Here is a 25,430-nt window from a genome sequence, read left to right on the forward strand (position 1 = left end):
GCTGCATCACTGTCAATAGGAAAGGAGGGGTGGCTGTTGTCGTTGTTGTTTTAACGTTTAGCATTTGCTTTTGTATTTAGAAAACCAGATAACCAGAGTCTGAGGAGAAGCAAACACGAGGGCCAGGGTTCAGTCCTCAGCACCTGTACAGAAAGCTAAGTGTAGTAGTGCTCATATTTCATCCTAACACTAGTAAGGCAAGGGTAGGGGGAGCCCTGGTGCCCAGTGGCCACCAGGCTAGCCTAGTCAGCAAACTCCAGGCCACTAAGAGACATTCTCAAAACAAGTGATGACACTGGATGTTGTTCTCTGGCCTCTATATACATGTGTTTGCACACACACTATATATATGCATACCCACACGCCACACAAACACACATTCATGCATACACATGCACTCATGCACACGTACACACATGCACAGATACACATCACATCACACATGCACATGCACATGCCACACATACATATGCACACACTACTTACACACACACGCACACATGCACACATGCACAGAATAACCAAAGCACTCAAACACTAAAGTATCAGGAAGATCCCCCTGACCCTGACACAGGGCGAGGCTGTTGCAGAGACACTGCAGGCAGAGCAGGGTCATCTTAAGAAGAGCAGAGGTCTTGGGTTTCATGCTCCCCACTTGGATAAAAGAGATTCCCAGCATGCACCACTTGCAGGACAGGGAAAAGCTGGGAATGCAACATCAAAATATTCTACATTCCAGAAAGTCTGGTTAATGCCAAGCAGGCCAGGCCTCAAGGAGGGACTAATCAACATCTGTAATTCATTCATAAATCGCCAGCCCACCCCAGACAACTTTGAAAGAAACTGTGGCACTTGTTTAAGTAGTTATAGTTTGGTGACCTGTTTTTTGGATTAATTAATTTTTTAGAAGAAACAAACATGAAAACAGCAAATAATGTAGACAGCCTCAACAGAGGCACAGATCAGCAAAGCTACAGAGTACATGGCTACAATTTACCAAAATTGTATCCACAAAGCACAAGCAACTAGAAATGTCAGACCCACCCTTCCCCCTGAGCTGTGGACATTAAGTCAGCACAATAGATATAAAAGCATTTGCTTAAAATAGTTTTCAGCAACTGGTGTTCCAATATTCTTCCTTAAATGTGTGTTTAGCCCCAAACCTTCTTTCTTCCAAGAAAATGTTGGCTGAACAAGTCTGTAGCTGCTCTTACAAGGGAAAAAAAACAAAAAAAAAAAAACACGCTATTTTAAGATGTTGCATTTTGAGTCTTTTGACTTTAAAAAAAAAAAACTTTTAATGGCTTTGTGCTTTAGTAACAGCCTTCAGATTAAGTTTGCACTTCCTATTCCCTCGCCTCAAGGGTTTCTCTGAGCCAAATTTAGAGGACCTTCAAAATCGCAGTGACCAAAGGGCTCCCCTGATGTTCTACAGGCTCATGGGCGCCAGCTGCCCTTCTCAAAAGAGAGCCTAGTCAAAATGTGTCAGCAAGAGTGTCTGCTCCATGCAAGAACTGCAGCCACTGGTCACCACGAAGACTCCGGCAGCATGTCAACTGAGCCTGGTGGGTTGACCAGAAAACCCTAGTGATCCACCTCCCAGGCACTGGGATTACAAGAGAGAACACACATCAGCTGCGTCTCCATGGGTTCTGGGGACCACACTCAGACACTTCTGCTTCTGGAGATGAGTACTTTACCATCCATCTCTCTCGTCATCCCGTAATAATGGTGATAATTAAGGACCAGTAGTGGAAAGGAAATGACATTTTGTGTGCGTGACCAAAGCATAGAGTAAATATAGAGACAGTGTGGCTGCTGTAGGCTGCCACTGAGGACCAAGGCATGACAGGTTAGTGAGCTGTTTACAGCTAGATAGCTAAGCGCTGCACACATTCATCCTGCTAATCCTGGAGGATACTTTAGTGATCCACTGTTCTGGGGTGACGATGAGGCTCAGAGATCTGTCATAATCGTTCTACATCAAACCTGAAGTGCCTGGAGAGGAGACTGCCTAAGCTTATCTGTTAATGATTCTTCTTCCTGTTCCTGGAACTGAACTAGCAAATAAAACAAATAAGTAGTAGAGTCAGACATAATGGCACACAGCAGAGGGTACCCATGGTCAAATCACTATAACTTTAATGGCCCACATTTAGATAGCTACTTTCACCACCCAGGCCCCACTTTTTAAAGGCCCCAAACAGTGTCATAAGCAGGAGATGGAACTTTGAAACCAGGAGGCCCTGAGAGACATCTAAGATTCTAATTTCAACACTCTGAAATCCGGGGATTTCACTCATCTCCTGGTTGCTCTGTGAGAGAGTTGACCCCAGGCATTCTCCAGGGATGAACAATCCCTTCTTATACTGTGATGTGGGTACTCGGGGTAGAGATGCAGTCTAGTTGGAAGGTGAAGTGAATTAAAGAGAGTTATAAAATCGCTCCTTCACGGCCCATTAAAGTGAAATATATTATCCACACCTCTGAACAAGGCCTGGTTCTGTGGTTTACTGAGACCAACAGTGCTCGTAATGACATAAGTAAAATTGTGTCCCACCATGGCCAAGTCTTAGGAGAGCTGGGACTTCTGGTTTTTCAGACTCAGAACCCTTTCTCTGAGACTGTATCAGTGTAAGAAGCCACAGAAAGGACCTCCGCTGCTCCTACCTTCATCAACAGCCGACAGGAGCTCTCCAGGAGATGCTGGTAGACACAAGGAGAACTTCCCAGTCCCACCTAGGTGGCCCCAGAATCAGGAAAGACATAAGTAGTAGAGTCAGACATAATGGCACACAGCTGTAATTCCAGAGCCCAGGAGGGTGAAGCAGGAGGACAGGTACAAGTCTAGACTACCTAGTGATTCCAAGCCATGGAGTGAGACGCTATCTCAAAGATAAAGGAGAAGCACTGGTACTACTTCTTGTCACAACATACCATGTTCTGCAATACTTTGTTCTATGTCAGCAGATAACAGTGCTCTAGAGCTTTCTATTTTCAACATATACAGACACTCACACAGAGAGAGAGACACACACACACATATACACGGACACACAGACACAAAGATACCCATACAGACACACAGACACTCACATACAGATAGACATACACAGACACATAGACACACTCAGACATACACACAGACACTCACACACAGAGAGAGACACACACACACATATACACAGACACACAGATATACAGACACACAGACACAAAGACACCCATACAGACACACAGACACTCACATACAGATAGACATACACAGACACATAGACACACTCAGACATACACACAGACACTCACACACAGAGAGAGAGACACACACACATATACACAGACACACACAGATATACAGACAAACAGACACAAAGATACCCATACAGACACACAGACACTCACATACAGATAGACATACACAGACACATAGACACACTCAGACATACACACAGACACTCACACACAGAAAGACAGACAGATACATAGATTCCCTCTTGCACAGGAAGATCTCAAAAGCTCTCATGAATGGCTCGCATGTGACAAGGTCAAGTAAAGGTACATGGCTGGGATCTTTATCTTCACTTTAGAGGAGACAGAGGTAAGAAGGATGTCTTTTTGTTAGATGTGTAGAAGGGATACTTGTGGCCCTCACTGGAATAAAATATGTTTGGTTCTTTCCACAGCATTCTTAGAGCACATGCATTTGTGAACGTACAATTTACCTAGGTTTTACGTATCTAATGATCCAAGCACCGCCTCACCCGGATGCAGGAGAGCAGAGTCTCTTGGTCACTACCCAAGGAGCTAAAATCAGCAGTAAAAACCAGAGTGATGCCTTTCTCACATCTGCTCTACGGTGTCTTTGCCCTTGAGTGGGGCACAGCACGAGTGTTTTGTTCTTAGAACTTCATGAGCCTGTTCTCATCGAGTTACGAGGGCTAAATACAAGACAGCAGTTCCATCACCTTACTGTTAGGACTTGGGTGGAAGATAAATGTCCTGTCCATACTGGTGGGTTTTATGTCTCCATATTAATACAAATGGCCACTCTATAATGGGTCTACTTCTGCTTCCAGCTAATCCCAATGTGTTATCACACACAGACACCTGTGTGTATGGTCTCAGAACCTGGTGCTTTGGTACAGCCCTTGCTCAACCACATGAGCTTCACAAAGTCAGGGGAGCAAATCGTCTTCATCAACGATGCTTTCTTCCCCAGATAAGCCAACTAATGGCTGCTCTTCAAGCTGATCAGGTCATTTTTAGCCTGACCTTTGGCAAAACGCATCATGCCTGCTAGCTGCTGGAAAACACATGCCCTTCATCAATGTAAATGCTGGGGAGCCCCACATCTGTTGCACCCAATGGAAAGGCTTGCTCGTTCCATTCTGGGGCTGGGGCTTGCACTGCACAGGTACATTTCCCAAGCTGTGCTCGACCAAGCTCTCTAAAACTGCTTGCTCTGGATATGCCCCACAGTGACAGACCTAGAATCCTGTGCTAGCAGACAGACAAACTGCCCTCACCTATACCTGCTTCACCGAGCCAGACTTCCAGCAAGTTTTGGAACTCTAGCTTTGAAAAGAGAACTCTGTTTTGGGTGATTTAGAGAGACGCAGGGAGGAGTACAAATCTTTCTTTCTTGCAAGAGCTAAACCCCAACACAACTTTTTTCAAAGGGTGAGAGAAGACAAGGCTGGGACCCTATGGGGGACAGAATGTCTATTTCTGCAGCCACCTTAAGGCAACAGAGGAAGCTTGACGGCCACAGGAGTCTAGCTAATGAGCAGGTTATACAATATTCATTCTGTCGAGTTTAACTCTTCAAACAGAACGTCTAATTGCAAGAAGGAAAAAAAAGATGCAAAATTACAGACATTAAGACAACAAAGCTGGAGAAGAATTCCCTCTGTTGAGAAATCTGCCCTTTTACTGCTTCCTGAGCTCAGGATACATTGACAGCAGGCACCATGGGGACTTGGCCTCATCAGGAATTCTCATTAGCTCGTTTTTGACTAAGACCCTCTGTGGAGCCACTGAGGGGCCCAGTCCAAGGGTCTCTTGAGAGGACAAGATTCTTGTTCCCTACGGAAAGACTATTATCACCTGTCCTCCTGACATGCACCACCTCCCTGTTGTCAACAGCATCTGCCGTAGGTTCACTGGGGGACCCTTTCTGTCCGCTTGTGGCAACACTGAGGATACAGAAAGCAAAGTCCAGCAGCCAGAGCCACACCCAGGGTGATTGACAAGCAAATCAGGATTCCCAGCTGTGGAGTCCTGAGCTGCATCACCAAAGAGGCACCGGCTCCCTCTAGCATTACCTCAGGCCTTAGGTCAGTCTTGCTAAGGTATCCCATACCATCCTCTGCAGTGCCTTCTCCACACTCTGCTCCCTGTGCTGTGTCTCATATAAAGAGCTATCAGAATCTTTTGAGGGGTCTGACTGGCTCCCAGATGTGCCCAAGGTACAGAAGTCAGGGCTTGGAGTGGCCTCAGCTCTACTCACAGTGAGACCAAACCTGCTGAGGCTTGGGAATATGAGCAATGTGCGGACCAGGGCCCATCACAGACCTATTAGAGGCTGTCATCTTGTCCTACAAAAGAAAATGATGTGAAAGGAGCAGATCTTCATCTAGTTTGCAAGTAGGTGACTTGTATTCCACAAAGAATCCCAGGTAGCAGTTGAAAATCTAACCTCTTGCTTGCTTTAGAAGAATCAGATTAATAAACTAAATAGATAAATATGTATATGTTACTGACAGGGAAGGGTAGCTAATGGAAAACCCACTAGAGCTCAGGGCTACTTGCATGAACAAACTTGAGGTCTTTTAAAAGACTCCCAAATTCAAACAAAGGATTATATCATTCCTGGTGAGAACGTTGAAGATACTTGTTTATGACAGGCCATAGCAGTGAGGAACATTTATTCTTACTGTAGGTTCCAATAATTTTAAGTGAGAATACTATACCATGCTTTATTTGGTGTACCTTCTGCAGTGTCAAAGGGAAAGTGAATCTTCAGGATTCATGTTTTATATTGCCCATTCATCTGACCACTGGTACCACACAGTGTTTTGAGGCTAGTTTTATGAAGGTGGGTAAAGAGGAAAGAGAAATTATTAAACAAAGCTAAGTGGGAAAACAAATTATTAAAACCAACAATTTTCTACAATTTCCAATAACTCCAGAGACACTGCATAGACCAGAAAGGCTGGTATTGATTAGAATAAGGGCACTGTACATCATACACTTACTTTCTCTCTAGCTTTGGCTGCTCATCCATCAGCTCCTTCTCAGCTGGACACTTCCCACTCCAGAGCTAAAATACCAAGTCTCACCTCCCACCATGCACACTCTTACCTGCTCACCCTTATCCAAGGACAGGCAGGTTTCCAAAGAATCAAAGCTCAGATCATTCTGAGTCCTTAAGGCGGGGGAAGGGAATTAAAAGAGTGAAAGGGACCATAAAGAATCTGAAACAAAAGGCTATCTTTTCTCTTTCTTCTGTGTTTTGATGAAACCAGATTTCCCTGGTATAAATCCTGAGTTTGGACACAGATGCCAGAAAGGAGAGTTGGAGGAGGGGTGTGAGAAAGCAAAGAACTCATGAGTACTGCCATTTGTTTAGTACTTAATACAAATATATACATTGATACTTTACATTAAAATTATATTTCAGATACTAAAAGTGTAGTCTATTTATCACACATCTCAGGGTTCAACGTCTCTGAGTTATTTTCATACCCAGCTCCTCTAGCCAGTAGCTCTATGAAGATATATCACACACCTAATGTTAATTTTGGCCACCATCTTTTTTTTCCTCTCAGACTCCTAAACAGCTAAGTGGTTAACCCTGTCCAATTCAGTAGTCCAACCCATCAGCTATTATTTATGATGGGTGCTCAGAATGGAAACAACACTGTCTAGGGTCCCCTTTCTTTCTTTCTTTCTTTCTTTCTTTCTTTCTTTCTTTCTTTCTTTCTTTCTTTCTTTCTTTCTTTTCTTTTCTTTTTTTTATTATGTATTTTCCTCAATTACATTTCCAATGCTATCCCAAAAGTCCCCCATACCCTCCCCCTGACTCCCCTACCCACCCATTCCCACTTTTTGTCCCTGGCATTCCCCTGTACTGGGGCATATAAAGTTTGCATGTCCAATGGGCCTCTCTTTCCAGTGATGGCCTACTAGGCCATCTTTTGATACATATGCAGCTAGAGTCAAGAGCTCCGGGGTACTGGTTAGTTCATAATGTTGTTGCACCTACAGGGTTGCAGATCTCTTTAGCTCCTTGGATACTTTCTCTAGCTCCTCTATTGGGGGCGCTGTGATCCATCCAATAGCTGACTGTGAGCATCCACTTATGTGTTTGCTAGGCCCCGGCCTAGTCTCACAAGAGACAGCTATATCTGGGTCCTTTCAGCAAACACTTGCTAGTGTATGCAATAGTGTCATCGTTTGGAGGCTAATTATGGGATGGATCCCTGGATATGGCAGTCTCTAGATAGTCCATCCTTTTGTCTCAGCTCCAAATTTTGTCTCTGTAACTCCTTCCATGGGTGATTGTTTCCAATTCTAAGAAGGGGCAAAGTGTCCACACTTTGGTCTTCGTTCTTCTTCAGTTTCATGTGTTTTACAAATTGTCTCATATCTCGGGTATACTAAGTTTCTGTGCTAATATCCACTTATCAGTGAGTACATATCATTTCAGTTCTTTTGTGATTGTGTTACCTCACTCAGGATGATGCCCTCCAGGTCCAACCATTTGCCTAGGAATTTCATAAATTCATTCTTTTTAATAGCTGAGTAGTACTCCATTGTGTAAATGTACCACATTTTTTGTATCCATTCCTCTGTTGTGGGGCATCTGGGTTCTTTCCAGCTTCTGGCTATTATAAATAAGGCTGCTATGAACATAGTGGAGCATGTTAGGGACCCCTTTCTGAGAGTCACAAGCATCTCTAACTTATAGACATCCAGAGATAGTTGTAGGATTGGGTTGATCTCTCCACTGAGTTGCTGGCCATTGCTGCTTACAGTAGATGTGTGTGAAGGTGACTGAGACAGACTCTCTGTATCCCACAATAACTTTGTCACTCTAATGCTAGAAAGAACATTGTCTAGGATGTTCACATCTGTTGTAGAAATTACTTTAATCCCTGCCCAGAGTTTCTACTCCCCTTTGGTTATTGAATTCCCAGGTAAAAAATACACACAGTCTTTATATTTACAATAAGCCCCAAATAGCACAATAGCTGGGCAGCTGCCTACCTTCCAAGGTGTTAGTATGTACTTTCCTATCAATAACCCCGTGTTACTACTTACTATTTATTATGTTCCATCTGTACTTCTCTTAACTCCAATAGACCAGCCCTCAGGGCTATGTTTTTATGGCTCACCTAATCCATGGCAGCTTCTCCTTCTTCCTCCTGCCTGCTTCTTCTCTTTTCATGGTTCTCCTCCAATTCCAAGCCTGTGAAACCTAAAGCCCACCTATGTCTCTTCTGCGTAGGAATGGGCTGTTGGCATCTTTATTTGTGAATCAGAAATAACTTGGATCAGGGTAACAGAAACTACATGCAAACTCCAGGTCTTGGGAGCCCACACTTGGCATTGTAATAGACAGTGAAAGATAAGACCTCAACACTCATCTTTAGCTCATGTAAGGACAAAAGCAAAGACTTCTTAGAATTTCTATATTAAAGATAAGCAGGCACTGGGAATCCATTAGAGACCTGAGGACACCTCACAAAGACAGAGAAGCATTTCATCCATATTGGCTGATGCAATCAACTATGGTAATGATAAGAATCCAATATGCTTTCAGGATGATCATAAATGAAAGTAACTAAGAAGTGTCAACATTCAAACAATCAGCACAGTAAATTAAGTCCCTGACAAGACACCAAACTATCTAGTTCTTAAATTTTTTTTAAAGAGGAGTCTCTTGCCTTTCTAAACCTGTCCATTCTTAATGACCACCGTGCAGAGAACATAAGGAGCATGGTGCCATTGCTTATCACGACTCTCATCATCAGATCCTGGGAATCTGACTGAGCTGTAAGGTGACAAAGAACAGACACATCAACAAGTCAGGTGGGCTTGCTCCCTCTGAGAGCCACCAACCTCAGAACTTGTACTATGTATGGCACAGAATGAGAGCTTGGCAAGTTTCTGTAAGCACCAGGGAGAAAGAAGATGTGCTTGCTGGGTTTGCACACACTGGTCAATAGTGTATAAGCATTTGTACTTGCACACACTGGTTAATAGTGCATACTCACTTGTACTTGCACACACTGGTCAATGGTGCATAAGCACTTGTTCTTGCACAACACTGTCAATAGTCACATTCCAACAGAGGAGGGGTTGTCATCCCTCAGAGCCTCAGTCAGGGGAGGCTTTGCCATTCCTGTGGATCTGAGCCATTATGAGTCCTCAACATGGTTGTGCCCATGTCTAACAATATACATTCCATGGATCTGAGGCACTACAGGTCCTCACTATGGTTGTGCCTGTAGAACCAAACCAAATCTATTTTTGATTCCAGGAAGAAAACCACAAAGTCTACTTGAGCAAACATCCTATGGCAACCCCCTCTTAGCAACAGCCTATCAGGCTACAACAGCAGGGTCAAGGTGGTGCACGCCTTTAATCCCAGCACTTAGGGAGGCAGAGGCAGGTGGATTTCTGAGTTTGAGGCTATCCTGGTCTACAGAGTGAGTTCTGGGACAGCCAAGGCTACACAGAGAAACCCCGTCTCAAAAAAAAAAAAAAAAGGGAAGAAAGGAAGAAAGGAAGGAAGGAAGGAAGGAAGGAAGGAAGGAAGAAAGGAAGGAAGAAAGGAAGGAAGGAAGGAAGGAAGGAAGGAAGGAAGGAAGAAAGAAAGAAAGAAAGAAAGAAAGAAAGAAAGAAAGAAAGAAAGAAAGAAAAAGAAAAGGAAAGAAAGAAAAAGAAAATAGATAACCTAGCCATCCTGCTTTCAGGTGGTTTTGCCCCCATGTTTAGTTCCTGCAGATTACACCAGAAGAGCAGTTTTTTTTTTTTAAGATTTATTTATTTATGTATGTGAATACACTGTCACTCTCTTCAGGCACACCAGAAGAGGGCATTGGATTCCATTACAGATGGTTGCTGGGAATTGAACTCAGGACCTCTGGAAGAACAGTCAGTGCTCTGAACCGCTGAGCCATCTCTCCAGCCCCAAAATGCAGTTTTAAAAATGTTAATTTGCTGACCTGTATGGAAATTTCTCGTTTGCTGTAACCACAACACACAGTAAATACCCTGCACCTCTAGACTCGAGGCTCTCACTTCTGTCTCACTGTGATGGTGAGAGTCCTTGCTCTCAAGCTTGTAACAAAGACCCTTGTGTGTTTGCACCAGAATTGGCTCCTCCGTGTCCTTTGGGGTCCCTGAGACATAGGCATAACATGCCATGTCTAACAATATACACTCCCATGGATCTCAGGGACTATGGGTCCTCAACATGGCCGTGACCACATCTAACAGTATACATTCACTTAAGACTTCCTCAGATCCCCACAATTCACTATATATTTTTCATCTCTGCCAAAAACTAGAAATTAGAAAGAAAAGTAGAACCCTGAAAATCAAAATTAAAAAAAAAAAGCCTTACAAGCGTCTGCTATAATATTAACACTAAGCTTTCCTGGTGAAAATAATGACTTCAGTATTCCCCTTGAGTAGAGACAAAGTCATTGCCCTTCTACCATCTGATTTCCCGCTGGCATCTAGTTAATGTTGTTGGGCAAATGGAAAGTTACTGGGCACCATTTCAAATGTGAGGACCCACAGCAACAAGAATAGGGCCGTGGATGGGCAAGAGCGCACTGCAGAGCGACTACTGTCTGGATTCAAGTTCCACTCAGCCATTCCGACTCTGGACACATGTCCTAGACAATTAGCTTCTTTTCTTTGCTTTATTTTTAAAAGACTTTTTTTTTCTTAAGTACGTGTATGTGTGTAAGGGTGATTGATACATACATGAATGTGTAATGCATACATGAGTGCCTGCTGAGGCCCCAGGCATTGGTTCCCTGGAAACTGAGTTAAAAGTGGCTGTGGGTGCTGCCAAACTCTATTCCTCTGCAAGAGCACACTCAACTGCTCAGCCATCTCCCTAGCCTTGGTAATTGATGGGTTTTCTCCACTGAAGAAATAAGTCAATTCAGCTGAATTAAAAGTAAAAAAAAAAAGGGCAGGTTTATTTAGAAACGGGCTCCCAGACAAGTTCAGCAGTCTCAAAGGATGAGACCAGAGAGAGGCGCAGGCAGAAGGTGGCCTGGAAGGTGCTTCTTTTATAGACTGGAGGTGAAGGAAAATGATGTATCTGCATCATGCTGGGCATGTGTAGAAGGGCTGGGAGAGTCAGGATGAGGTATAGAGGAGGTGGGGCTTAGATCACTGGTGACTTCAGGTGAGGGAGATTGGGAGAGCTGTCAGGAATGCGGAACTGGGCTTTTCTGTTTGGAGGCTTTCTGAGTGGGCCTGGTTGGAAAGAGGAGAAATGGTATTTACTGGACCATGTGGGGAAGGTGGGAAAGCTGGGAAGAATAATGCATTTGCAAAATTGGGCCAGTTTTGAGGATCAGAGTCAGATGAGGGATGTTGAAGCAGGAGGGAATCATGGATCTTGGCAGGGAGGCATGCTGGTCAACTGCAGTGGTTGACAGGCTATGCTCACACAGACAGCGTTGTTAAACATTTCTTGGGCCATTGCATGACACTCTTTTCTTCCAGTGTTTTCTTCTCTCAGAAACTTGAGGAAAGCAGCATCCTAGCTCAGACACGTAGTAAATGGATGGTCTGGAATTCCTGCCTGACTTCTTTTTTGTTTGTTTGTTTGTTTGTTTGTTTTTTTCGAGACAGGGTTTCTCTGTATAGAAACTCACTTTGTCTATACACTTTGTCTATACAGCTGTCCTGGAACTCACTTTGTAGACCAGGCTGGCCTTGAACTCAGAGATCCACCTGCCTCTGCCTCCCAAGTGCTGGGATTAAAGGCGTGCTCCACCACGCCCGGCTCTACCCGACTTCTTGAGTGCTTAGAAATTTCCTACAGGCCCACTGCAAGCTAAGATTATTGTGGTGTCTAGAGATGTAAAAATGAACAGACTTAGAATTGTCTCTAAACATCCAGTCTAGGAAGAGAAATCCTTGTACAGCCAACATTAAAAGTTACAAGAATGAACTGTGCTCAGGAGCAATTAACATAGCTGCTGCAGTAGTATGAGCATGAAAAGGTCAGCTTAGGAACTTTGGGAAGGTCATGAAACACTTGCTCCTCTGGAAGGGAGAGGCTAATTACCATTTCTCAGACCACTGGGCAGGAACCGACCTGAGGGTGGGGACACATTCTGCAGGACTGACTATTGCCCACCTTCAGACAAGGGAAGTCCTTGTTACCTTATTCCTTAAAGACCAATCAGTTTAAAGGGTGAACTGTTCTGACAATCATATTGTGCCTAGTTGCTGATGCTCTATTCTGCCCCTGGAAACCATATAAAAACTCGCTGAACAGGCACTGGGGATTGCTAACTCTCCTTCAGGTCTGGGATGACCCCAGTGCACTGGAACAATAAATTCCTCTTGCTTTTTGCATCAATCCCAGCTCCACGTGGTTCACTCAGTGGGTCCCAGGTAAGCTAAGGCTCCCCGAAGTCTTACAAACACACCCACCCTTCACTCTTCTGTTGGCACTAACTCCAGTGCAATGCAGCAAGAGGCAGAGCCAGGACCAGGTAAGTGGGTCACCAGGGCTTCACACCCTTAAAAGAGAAGTCTGAGAAAAACAAAGTATTCTTTCTTCCATGGGACAATGTGTAGAAGACACCATCTGGCCCTCACGAGACATGGAAGTGATCTGAACTTGATCTTGTACTTCCCAGTCTCTAGAACTCTGAGAAACACAGGTGTATTGTTTATAAATTACTCTGAACAAGACATTGTACTACAGGAGAAGAAAAAGGGTTTTGGGGTGAGAACAGGAAAGGAGTGTTGGCCACTACTGATACTCTGTTGACTACATCTGTGGTTGGGTCTGTTTGCCTGAGCAAACCCCAAAAAACAGTAACTTAGGGGGCTGTGTGGTGGCACACACCTTTAATCCTAGCAGCCTGGAAACAGAGGCATGAGGACCTCTGTGAGTCCAGGGCCATGCTAGTTTATATACTTCTAGGCCAGCTATGGCTACACAATAAGACCTTGTCTTAAAACAAACAAATAAACAAACAAACAAACCAACCAAAAACCCCTAACATATTGCTTTGGCTTATGACTCCCAAGGGGACACAGGAAAGGCATGACTGCAAGAGTTTAAGGTCAGGCTGGCAGTCAGGAAACAGAAGAATAGGAAGTTAGGCTAAGTTATAAAACCTCAGAGCCTGTCCCCAGTGACATATTCCTCAGTAAAGCCACACTTCCTAAAGATTCCACAACCTCAAACAGCGCCACCAGCTGGGAGCCACATGTTCAAACACTGAGCCTGTGGGGAACATTGTTCATTCAAACCTCCACTGAAGTGGCTATGAGTGTATTTTCTCAGAGATGTTTCACAAAGATAAACAATTGGAAGGTTCCACATCCCAAGAACTTTTAATTAGGAGTTTGGGATTGTTTGTTTTAGGCCTCTTTTGTTTTTTGTTTGTTTGTTTCAAAAGATCATGGGCAGTGGAGCACAGTCCTGTGCAGTCAGCAGAGAAAAGGTGGATTCCCAGTGACACACTCTGATTCATCATTTTCCTCTCCAGTCTAGGCTGCAAAGAGCCTTCTGCATGAAGCCCTGAGTTCAATCCCCAGCACTGAATAATCTGCCATAGAGCCAAGAACATCAGGAGTTCAAGGCCATCTTTACTTACATAGTAATGTCGAGGCCAGCCTACCTAAAATATATATCGTGTGGACTTTTATAACAGAAGAAAAAGGGGGTGAAGAGAGAAGGAGGAGGGGAATATAGAGAAAATATCTCGGGTATTGTATGGACGAATCGCCTGTCAATTAGAAAGCCTATGGCCTATGGTTTATATTGAGGTTTGGTCTGTTGTTATGTATTGTACCTGAAGGGACAAGTAAATCCTCCCAGTTACAAGCTTTTTCATGAAAACATTGTTCCTTGATTTAAAACTACCTGTGAAATAAAAATGGCTGCAGCCAACTACTGCAGGGATTAGAGGTAGGTGGGCTTTGAGTTACCTGGTTGGGGATGGAGAAGGAAGAGAAGAGAGAAAAGACCAGGAAGAGAAGGAGGAAGTATGAGAGGAGGGAAGGAAGCCACCACAGCAGATGGACCATGAATGTGTGACCAGGAGAAACATTAAGGAGACATAGCCAGGCCAGCAGTTAGAAGAGTAGATTAGGGGTTATCCCCAGTAATTGTCAAAGCCAAATAAAATAGCCTGAGCCTTATTTATTTGTAAGCTATTTAGGGATAAACATAAATTTGTTCTACTACAGGCTTAGGCAGGAAATAGAAGGTGGGACTTCCAGGAACAGAAAGGATTCTGGGATAGAGTCAGGCACAGGAAGATTCGTCAGAAAGATGTAAGGAGATGGAGGCATGGTACCTGAGCATGGGTAACCAGCCATGTGGCAGAATGTAGATCAAAATAAATGGGTTATGTTAAGTTATGATTCTTGTCAGAGAAGGGCCTAGCTAAATGGCCAAGGCATTTGTAAATATATCGTGAGATATATTGCGAGTCTGAGTCTTATTTCTTGAAGCATGGGACATCAGGCATAACTTCTACAGGAAAAAGAGGATGAGGAGAAAGGGAGGAAGGTGAGGAATTGGAGGAGGAGGAGGCAGAGGAGGAGGAGGAGCTCATTATTGGCAGCACCCCTAGCTTCACAGATCCACAGGAACACTGAAACACTGTGCTACCTGCAAGAACAGAGTTCTCCCAAGAAGGTGTGTGCTGTGTCCTGGGTTGTAGCATGGTTCTAACTGCCCTCACCCTGGGGCCCCAGCTCGGTTCAGTATATTGAGTTAATAAAACCTGTTTGTTGCAACAAACGTTGAAAGTACAAGTGGTCCCCCTCAAGACCTCGATCGCATCCCTAGAGGCAGCTGCAGCTGCTCAGGGCAGATGCATTTTGCTTGTTTCATAAAGAGAGGAACCTGGATTAGCAAGCAACAAGTGGAAATAGAGCACTTTAAAATGATGCTAGAAGCCAGGCATGTGAGCAACCAGCAAGCAGTACCTGGGCCTGTTCCCAAGCAGCATCTGGCCTCTGGCAAGGTGTTAGCCCTGGTGACTCAGGCTGCATGACTCAGGCTGCATGTGGTAGAGGGTGGCAGAGGGACCTCCACTGTGTGACTGTTGAGACTATGGACAATCCAATCCTGGCCCAGGACACAAATATGACTTGGTGATTGGTAGACCACAGAAAGAAAACTAGGGACTTGTAGACTGAGTTTCTAGTAAGCAATACCCTGGACTACTCCAATACAAGGAGAGAGCATATTAGATGCGGAAGAGCAGGAGTCTAAGTGCACAGAACTGGAGGGGTTACTTTATCTCCCTTGAACGACTTCACTCCTTTAACATAAGAACATTTGGGGCTCTTGTGGTCAGACGTGCCCAGCTTGAAATTTTGGGCATTTAAGTGACTCAAAATGCAAACCAAGAATATCACATCAGCATAGGATCAGAGATGAGGACACAACATTTGCCCCTATAACTGAAGTAACTGGGACCAGTGGGACCCAGGCACCCAGGAACTCCACCCAGCGGCACAGGTTCTCTCTGGTCCAGGCTAGTGCCTTGAGCAGACCTGGGGCACAATACTCAGAGGAAGCTCCACTCCCAGGCTCTCTAACATGGCCAGCATCATAGGATCAAAGGTGTCCTGAGCAGACCTTGGTTGCTAACTCTGCAGGCAGTCTCACAACACCCAGAAAAAGCTCCACTCCCAGATGCTCTAACATGCCCAGGTTCACAGGATCCCAGGATCCCAGGAGCTTGGTCACACAAGGATCTTAGTGTCCCAGAGGCAGCTTGATTCCCAGGAGCTCTGACACATTCAAGATCTCAGGATCCCAGGATCCCAGAATCACAGGATCACAGAGACAGCTGAACTCTGAGGAGTTTTAACACAACCAGGATCACAGGAAGGACAGGCTCCAGTCAGATATATCGAGGGCAGGTAGCAATAGAGAAAATCAGATGGTGGGAGGTAAACGAAAGAACATAAGCAACAGAAACCAAGGTTACTTGGCATCATTAGGACCCAATTATCCCACCATAGCAAGTCCTGGATGCACCATCACACAGGAAAAGCAAGATTTGGATCTAAAATCACTTCTTATGATGGTGATAGAGGACTTTAGGAAAGACATAAATAACTCCCTTAAAGAAATACAGGAGAACACAGGTAAACAGCTAGAAGTCTTTAAAGAGGAAATTTAAAAACTCCCTTAAAGAATTACAGGAAAACACAATTAAACAGATGAAGGAAATGAACAAAACAATCCAAGATCTAAAAATGGAAATAGAAGCAATAAAGAAGAGACATAAAGGAGACAACCCTGGAGTTAGAAAACCTAGGAAAGAGATCAGGAATCATAGATGTAAGCATCACCAAAAGAACACAAGTGATAGAAGAGAGAATTTCAGGTGCAGAAGATACCATAGAAAACATTGACAGAACAGTCAAAGAAAATGCAAAATGCAAAAAGCTCCTAACCCAAAACACCCAGAAATCCAGGATACAATGAGAAGACCAAGCCTAGGATAATAGGTATAGAAGAAATGAAGATTCCCAACTTAAAGGGCCAGTAAACATCTTCAACAAAACTATAGAAGAAAAGTTCCCTAACCTAAAGAAAGAGATGCCCATGAACATACAAGCCTACAGAACTCCAAATAGACTGGAGTAGAAAAGAAATTCCTCTGGTCACATAATAATCAAAACACCAAATGCACTAAACAAAGAAAAAATATTAAAAGCAGTAAGGGAAAAAGGTCAAGTAACATATAAAGGCAGACCTATCAGAATTACACCAGACTTCTCACCAGAGACTATTAAAGCTATAAGATCCTGGGCAGATGTCATACAGACACTAAGAGAACACAAATGCCAGCCCAGGCTACTATACCTAGTAAAACTCTCAATTACCATAGATGGGGAAAACAAGATATTCCATGACAAAACCAAATTTACACAATATTTTTCTATAAATTCAGGCCTACAAAGGATAGGTATTAGATGGAAAGCACCGACAGAAGGAGGGAAGTAATCTTTCAACAAACCCAAAAGAAGATAGCCACACAAACATAATTTCACCTCTAACAACAAAAATAATAGGAAGTAACAATCACTTTTCCTTAATATCTATTAACATCAATGGACTCAATTGAGGAATTCGTCAAGAAAAGACATAGACTAACAGACTTGATAGGTAAACAGGACCCAGCATTTTGCTGCATACAGGAAACACACCTCAGTGACAAAGGCTACCTCAGAGTAAAAGGTTGGAAAACAATTTTCCAAGCAAATGGTCCCAACAAACAAGCTGGAGTAGCTATTATTATATCAAATAAAATCAACTCTCAACCAAAAATTATCAAAAAAAAAAAGATAAGGAAAGACATTTCATACTGGTCAAAGAAAAAAATCTACCAAGATGAACTGTCAATTCTGAACATCTATGCTCCAAATCTAAGGCCGCCTACATTCATAAAAGAAACTTTACTAAAGCTCAAAGCACACATAGCACCTCACACAATAATAATGGGAGACTTCAACACCCCACTCTCAGCAATGGACAGATCATGGAAACAGAAACTAAACAGAGACACACTGAAACTGACAGAAGTTATGAACCAAATGGATCTAACAGATATTATAGAATATTTCATCTTAAAGCATAAGAATATGCCTTCTTCTTAGCACCTCATGGTACCTTCTCCAAAATCAACCAGATAATTGGTTACAAAACAGGCCTCAGCAGATACAAGAAGATTGAAATAATTCCATGCATCCTACCAGATCACCCCAGACTAAGACTGGTCTTAAATACCAACACAAACAATGGAAAGAACATATACACATGGAAGCTCTACTCAATGATAACTTGATCAAGGAAGAAATAAAGAAAGAAATTAAAGCCTTTATAGAAGTTAATGAAAATGAAGACACATCATACCAAAACTTATGAGACACAATGAAAGCAGTGGTAGGAAGAAAACTCATAGCTATGAGTGACTCCAAAAAGAAACTGAAGAGAGCTTACACTAGCAGCTTGACAGCACACCTAAAAGCTCTAGAACAAAAAGAAGCAAATACACCCAAGAGGAGTAGACTACAGAAAATAATCAAACTCAGGGCTGAAATCACCCAAGTAGAAACAAAAACAACTATACAAAGAATCAACAAAACCAGGAGCTGTTCTTCAAGAAAATCAACAAGATAGAGTAACACTTAGCCAGACTAATCAGAGGGTACAGAGACAGTATCCAAATTAATAAAATCAGAATTGAAAAGGGAGACATAACAATGAAGTATATCTTAAAATAACTATTTTCTTTGTTGAATATCAACAGTTGAACAGTTGAAAATATTTAAATCATGGTTAAAAAAAAAAGGACCTATCAGGACTGCCCTCCATGCCCTCCAAAAGAGTCAGATGCAGATATTTGTATCCAATCAGTAGACAGAAGCTGCTGATCCCTGTGGTTGAATTAGGGAAAAGCTGGAAGAAGCTGAGAGAAGGATGATCCTGTAGGAGGACCAATAGTCTCAATTAACCTGGATCCTTGAGATCTCTGACATTGGACCACCAACCAGGCAGCATACACCAGCTGATATGAGGCTCCCAACACATATACAGTAGAGAACTGCTGAATCTGGGTTCATTCAGAGAAAATGCACCTAACCCTCAAGAGACTGGAGGCTCCAGGGAGTTTAGAGGTCTGGTGGGGTAGGAGTAGGAGGTAGGAGGATGGAGACAGGGGGGTGGGTCATAGGTATGGGCCTCAGTCGCCCTCCTCCCCCGCCCCCAGTCCAAGGGAGAAATTCCGGTTACAGGCGAGCAAGGAGTCGGCGCAGATGATAAACAGACGCAGACACAGAGAGAGTGTGATGTATCTGAATGTAATTTCTCAAATTGAGCATCAGACTTTTAATACAGAAGAAAATAGGGAAGTTAGGTGACACATTGGCAAGGTACAATGAGGTTACTGGATACTTAATGACTCTTACACAAAACAGAGGAATGTAAACACAAAGACTGGCAGAAACTGGGCAATAAAACAACTGAGACAAAGTCAGCTCTATCTAAGGTCAATTATAGTCTTAGAAGCCAGGTGTGAGGTCTTTACATTCCCGGGGCAAGGGCTTTCATGCCCAAGTCATGGTTCTAATTAGGAGTTCCGCTCTAGCTAACCATCTCATGAATGATATAGTACTCTAGTTCTTCCTTAAACCACTGCCCTACTTCCTAACCCATTGTAAATTCCTGTATATGGGAGTGACTCAGCTTTTATTATAAGTGATTGTGTGTGTGGGGACTTTCTACTAATAAGTAGTGTAGTCTCCTATATATAACTATAATAAGAATTCTAAACTTACTTTGCTAAGCTTGCCCTGAGATTTCTAACTCTATGTAGTAGATAGTAATGCCTGATTTCTTTCACTATCTCTCTTAAAATACTAGAGGCAATTCTAAATGTCACTGAATAGGCAACATTCTTACTGAATTCCAAGCCCAGGATCGGCTCAAGGACTACCTAGGGCATTGGTGAAGGCCAGGAAGGAAAGTTCAATTTTGCTTAGGCATTTGGCAAGACATTGCTTGGAGACACCTATAATAAAACAATTCGGAAAGAAAGCAGACAGATCCATTCACAGATTAACACAAGGGCAAGTTTGGAGCATTTGTTATACAGGATGCCATGGTTCCAGGATACTAAGTTTCCGTGAACTTTTCGCCTCGGGACTGCATCCAGGTTTCTAGGCCTGTCACTGGAGTCACTACTGGAGTGGATGTCGCAGGTATGGGATGGAGAACAGTCAGAGGGTGGACCGGGAGGGGGATAAAATTTGGAGTGTAAAAAAAAAAAAAGATAAAATAAAATAAAGTAAAAGCAACAACAACATAAGAACATTCAATAGCTATTAGGAGAGTGTGTACAGCCATGTAACTCCTCCTCAGGAAACACAGGAATTTAGGGAAGATCACATGCACAGGGCTACCCCCAAACAAAAATCACAACCATACCAAAGAATTCTTCATTTTGACAAAAGAGCCTCTTCTTAGATTGTTTAGATTCACTTGAAAGGTTTTCGTCTTCAGTTCTTCAACATATTACCAGTCCCTTGCTGCATCCTGTCAGCTACATTGTTAAAGCATTCACAGCAAGGTATGTACACTTGTGATTCCAGAACTCAGACGAATCAACCCCCAGGACCCACAGAGTGGAAGGAGAAGACTCCTTCCACTTCATGACTCCAACATGACCTGATCTCCACACAGGTGCTATGGCATGTGTCCTCACCTCAGACAGACAGACAGACAGACAGACAGACAGACAGACAGACAGACTCTCTTTCTCTCTCTTTCTCTCTCTCTCTCACACACACACACACACAAACACACACACACTCACACACACATAGTCACACATACACACACACTCACACACATACTCACATACTCTCTCACACACACACACTTTCACACACACATTCACACACACATACACACTCACACACACTCTCACACATTCACACACACATACACATAAACACATACATACAATGCACAACTTAATAAAATCATATCTCATTTTGAGTAATGGCAATATTTACGCAGTACTGTGTAAGTATTCCATGTAGTACTTATATACAGTCTAAGTAGCAGGTTGCTATCGTGACACCCTGCACATTCGGGGCTCTTTCACACTCATACAGCCCTATGAGGTACATGCTGATGTTATCATGTCTAGTTTGTTTTTTTTTCAAATGTGTGTATACATGTGTGACACACTCATATGTGTACAGGTGCACATGTGTGTGTTTGCATGTGTGTGGGTGAGAGGTAAGTTTAGGATGTCATTCCCCAGGCACTGTCCACCTTGTTGTTTAGATAGAGCTGCCGATTCAGATAGGGTGGCTGGCCAGTGAGTCCTAGGATCTGCTTGTCCCTGCCTCCTCAGTGCTGGGATTATATGGGGGCTACCCTGCCTGTTTTTTAATGTGGGCCCTGGGAATTAAAGTCAGGTCTTCTTTCTCACACAGTAGGCACTTTACATTCTTCCCACTTTTAGAGAACATGGCCCTGAAACTAAGGGCAGGGAAGTGTCTGTTTGTCCATCTGCCTTGGCGTCTCTTTTGGTACCAATTCTTTAATACTTTTCCAGGGCTCAGGTCTGATCCTTCTTCGGCACAAAGGAGGGGAGTACCACATTCCAGGACTGTGACTCACACACACAGGGGTGGCGGGGCACACAGTTCTGTTCTAGTTTCACTCTGCATAGGCTCTTTAGCACGGGAGCCACAAGGACCCAGCGCCTATTCTAAAGTGGCCCCCAGGAGAAGAGAAATCTGTAAGGGGGGAAAGGGACTCCACTCCAAAGAAAGTGTGCCCAGATATGGAGGGGCACGCTGTGCCTGCTCTCTTACAGGAACCTAACGTCCCCATAGGCTGGGCAGGGACTTTCCACATGAACAACAGTGTCCTCTTCGGGGTGTTGTCAGAGTGAGTGACAGTATCAGTCTCTTCAAAACAAGTCAGTTTAGAATGGCGAGGATTAAAGACAAAGGTGCCCACTAACTGGTGACCAGCCGCTGTGCGTGCTTGCAGCAGAGAGCTGGTGGAGTCGCGACTGCTTTGGGCAGACACTGTGATAGAAACCAACCATTAAGTGTCGTGGTGCACTCAGTCCCACCGCTAGGCATAGGTCATGCGTTAGTGGGGAAAATCGAACTCCCGTCTCATGCCAAAATAAACTCCATTGGATAAAGAGGTGCATAAAAGACTGCAGAGATGACTTGGTGGTTAAGGACGATTGCCACTGTTGAGCAGGAGTTCCCATTGTCAACAATCATGCCAGGCAGCGTAAAATAGCTCACAAGTCCAACTCCAGGACCTGCTGACCTCTCTAGACTCCATGGGCACCTGCATACTCATGGCATATAGTCACACACACACACACACACACACACACACACACACACACACACACACACCTGCACACACTTGGTGTATAGTCACACAGACACAGCTACACACACACACACACCTGCACACACTTGGTGTATAGTCACACAGACACAGCTACACACACACACACATCTGCATACACTTGGTTATAGTCTCACACACACACACCTGCACACACATGGCATATAGTCTCTCTCTGTCTCTGTCTCTCTCTCTCTTTCTGTCTGTCTCTCTCTCACACTCACACACACACACATTCACAGTGCTTTTTAAAAGATATGTTAAAATGCAATAAAAATCTATAAATACTGTTCTTTTTTCTTTTAAAAATATTGAAATTAAGAATCTCCTTTTAAAAAACAATATGAACTAACCAGTACCTCCGGAGCTTGTGTCTCTAGCTGCATATGTAGCAGAAGATGGCCTAATTGGCCGTCATTGGGAAGAGAGGCCCCTTGGTCTAGCAAACTTTATATGCCCCAGTACAGGGGAATGCCAGGGCCAGGAAGTGGGAGTGGGTGGGTAGGGCAGCAGGGTGGGGGGAGGGTATAAGGGACTTTCTGGATAGCATTTGAAATGTAAATGAAGAAAATATCTAATAAAAAATTGAAAAAAAAAGAATAATAAAAAAGAATGTCCTTAAAGCAAAACTAATTTGCCATAACAGAAGGAGAAATAAAGCAGGTCCCCCCCCCAAGAACTGTTTAGTTTTCATTTATTTATTTTTAATCACGTTATTGTAATAAACCAACAAAGACGTCATCACACAGCTCTTTAAGAAAGCACTCAAATGCTTTCCTACTATCAAATTCTATGCATCTCAGAGAACTTCTATATGGTGAGATCAGCCATTCTAAAGCCGGGGAGCTTAGCTTGGGGTTTTAAATTTTATCAACTACATGTTATGGACTTATCCACCATACACAAAAAAGGAAGAAAGGAAACTATGCCAAAGTTCAACTAGAAAACCAAGGGGAATAAAGTTTGTTATATAAAAAAAATGAATGCAGATGAAATGGAAGGACAAATGATGGGCTCTGAGAAGTATTTGTAACCTGTAAGGTGGGTGATTGATACAGAGTAGCTGAGGCTATGTCTGGGATGGATACAGAGTAGCTGAGGCTATGTCTCAGAGGGAGAGTCTTTTCTGGCATGTGATGTATAGTTATTATAGACAGAGTGATTATAGTTATTATACTTAAGTTAAGTATGTAAAGTTTGAGCTCCTCAAAAGCCTGAAATGACACAAACAGAAAATATAATAAGCTCAGTCACTGTTTTAAAAGTGTTCACGGGTCAACAAGATGGCTCAGCAAATAAGAGTGTTGTTAAACCCAATGACCCATGTTTGACCCCTAGAACCTAAATGGTGGAAGGAAAGAATCCACTACTGTAAGTTGTCTTCCGACCTACATACTCAAGGATGCACGAACACACACACACACACACACACACACACATTTCCACACACGTGCTATTTTATCTATCAGCAAATAATAAAATGTGTTATCTTTTAAAAACTAAGACTGGTAGAACTATGGAAAAACTACAGGACGTATTTGCAAGTGCTAAACCTATAAGGCTTTTAACTCTCTGGAGGCAACAATGTTTGCCATACTAAAATGCAATTCTCTTTGATGTATCCCTAACATCAACCAAAACCCCTGAAAACAGAAGTGAAGTAAGCCAGAAGCAAAAATAATGTGTTATGTGAGTTCACATACGAGAGCTCCCTGGCCTAACCAAATTGAGAGAGGCAGAAGAAAAGACCTGAGGCTAACAGGAGCTGTTTTGCTTTCTAGTTGGTTGCTTGGTTAGTTAGTTAGTTAGTTAGTTAGTCAGTTAGTTAGTTAGTTTATGCTGGAGATTGAATGCAAGGCCTCCTGAATTCTGGAAATATTTTATTTTTAACTGTTAGTACTGCATCCATCTACAGTTGAATCCTGATATGTTGGAACACATAGAGAAATAGTTACTGTATTTAAATAAGACTTTCACTTCTTACTGAAGATGAATGAATAAATTTATCATCTTCATGATGATAAATGACCAAATGGATATTTTACACACACATGATACATGAAGCTTGTTCAGGGCAAACACACTAGTTATCTGTGATAAGATATATTTGTATCTTACCGTATTGGCCAATAATCTTTTGTAATAATCTCAATTGTGGTCTCTTTCCTAATAATGATAGCTGTCATTCTGCACTGTGTGGTTTTCATGGTGCATGCTTCTTTTCAGCCAAATACTTGTTTCCTGGGTTTAACCCCACTGTTTCTCAGGGCACTCCTTCCTATGCAAGCACACTAGGCACTTTCCCTAGAACTCATGCTCCTGTGAGCTAACACACATACCTGGAATCTTGGCTCCTGGCATGTAGGAAGGCCTGCTGGTATGGATGGTGATGTGGTGGGTACCAGGGTACTTGGGGTAGGTATGTGTGTGCCTGGGCCACATGCCTTCACAGGCCTGAGTGCTGGAACCATGGGAAAAGGCAGCTAAGCAGGAAGCTAGAGTCAGGGTGGCACAAGTCCAACTTGCAAGGACAGCTAGGATTCTCATCCTGGGCTTTTCTGAGATGTGACAAACATTGGTCTCAGTTCCTGTCCTGAAGAAGATGGTTTTCAGGCCTGAATCCTGGGCTCCCTTTGCCTCTGCAGTAATTTTAGTGCTGTTTCCCAAGGTCAATGTCAAAAGTACAAGCCCGGCTATGTCCATGTTTTTGTTAATGTTAGTATGGTGCATTTGCACTTGTTAATGTGCGTGTGCACATGTGTGCATACAGGTACATGGATGGGAACCAGAGGTCAACATGAAGGCTTTCTCCTAACTGCTCCCCACCTTTCTTTTTAAAACCTGTGTCTGACTCTTCCCCAAAGCTCCCCGACTGCCTAGAATGGCCAGCATGCCTTAGGGATTGGCCTGTGTGTCTCGGTTCTGTTAGTTTCCTCTGAGGTTAAAATATTTCATCCTGCAGGAAGCTCCTTAAACAGGAAGGTAACAACTCAAAAGAGTTTAGGAAGTCCCTGAAACTGACCAGATCACTGCCAGAGTAAGTAATAAAGGTGAGGAGTCCCTCTCAGAGGAGGAGGAAGCCAAGCTGCAAAGATGACTCTCAGGAGAAAAGACAGAAAGAGGATTTGAGACCAGACCAGTTTCTGGGAGAGGTTTAGAGCAACCCAGGCACCTGGAAAGGACACTCGCCAGCCTGCTGAGCTGCCTGCAGGATGCCCAGTGTGCT

The 25,430-nt window shown here is 43.4% G+C and overlaps 1 pseudogene; it reads right to left on the reverse strand.

The window, feature by feature from the left end:
* Positions 5,063–24,751, reverse strand: Gm47209 (predicted gene, 47209; annotated as a pseudogene).

This window comes from Mus musculus, chromosome 8 (genome assembly GCF_000001635.26).
Source record: "Mus musculus strain C57BL/6J chromosome 8, GRCm38.p6 C57BL/6J".
Lineage (NCBI taxonomy): Eukaryota > Metazoa > Chordata > Mammalia > Rodentia > Muridae > Mus > Mus musculus.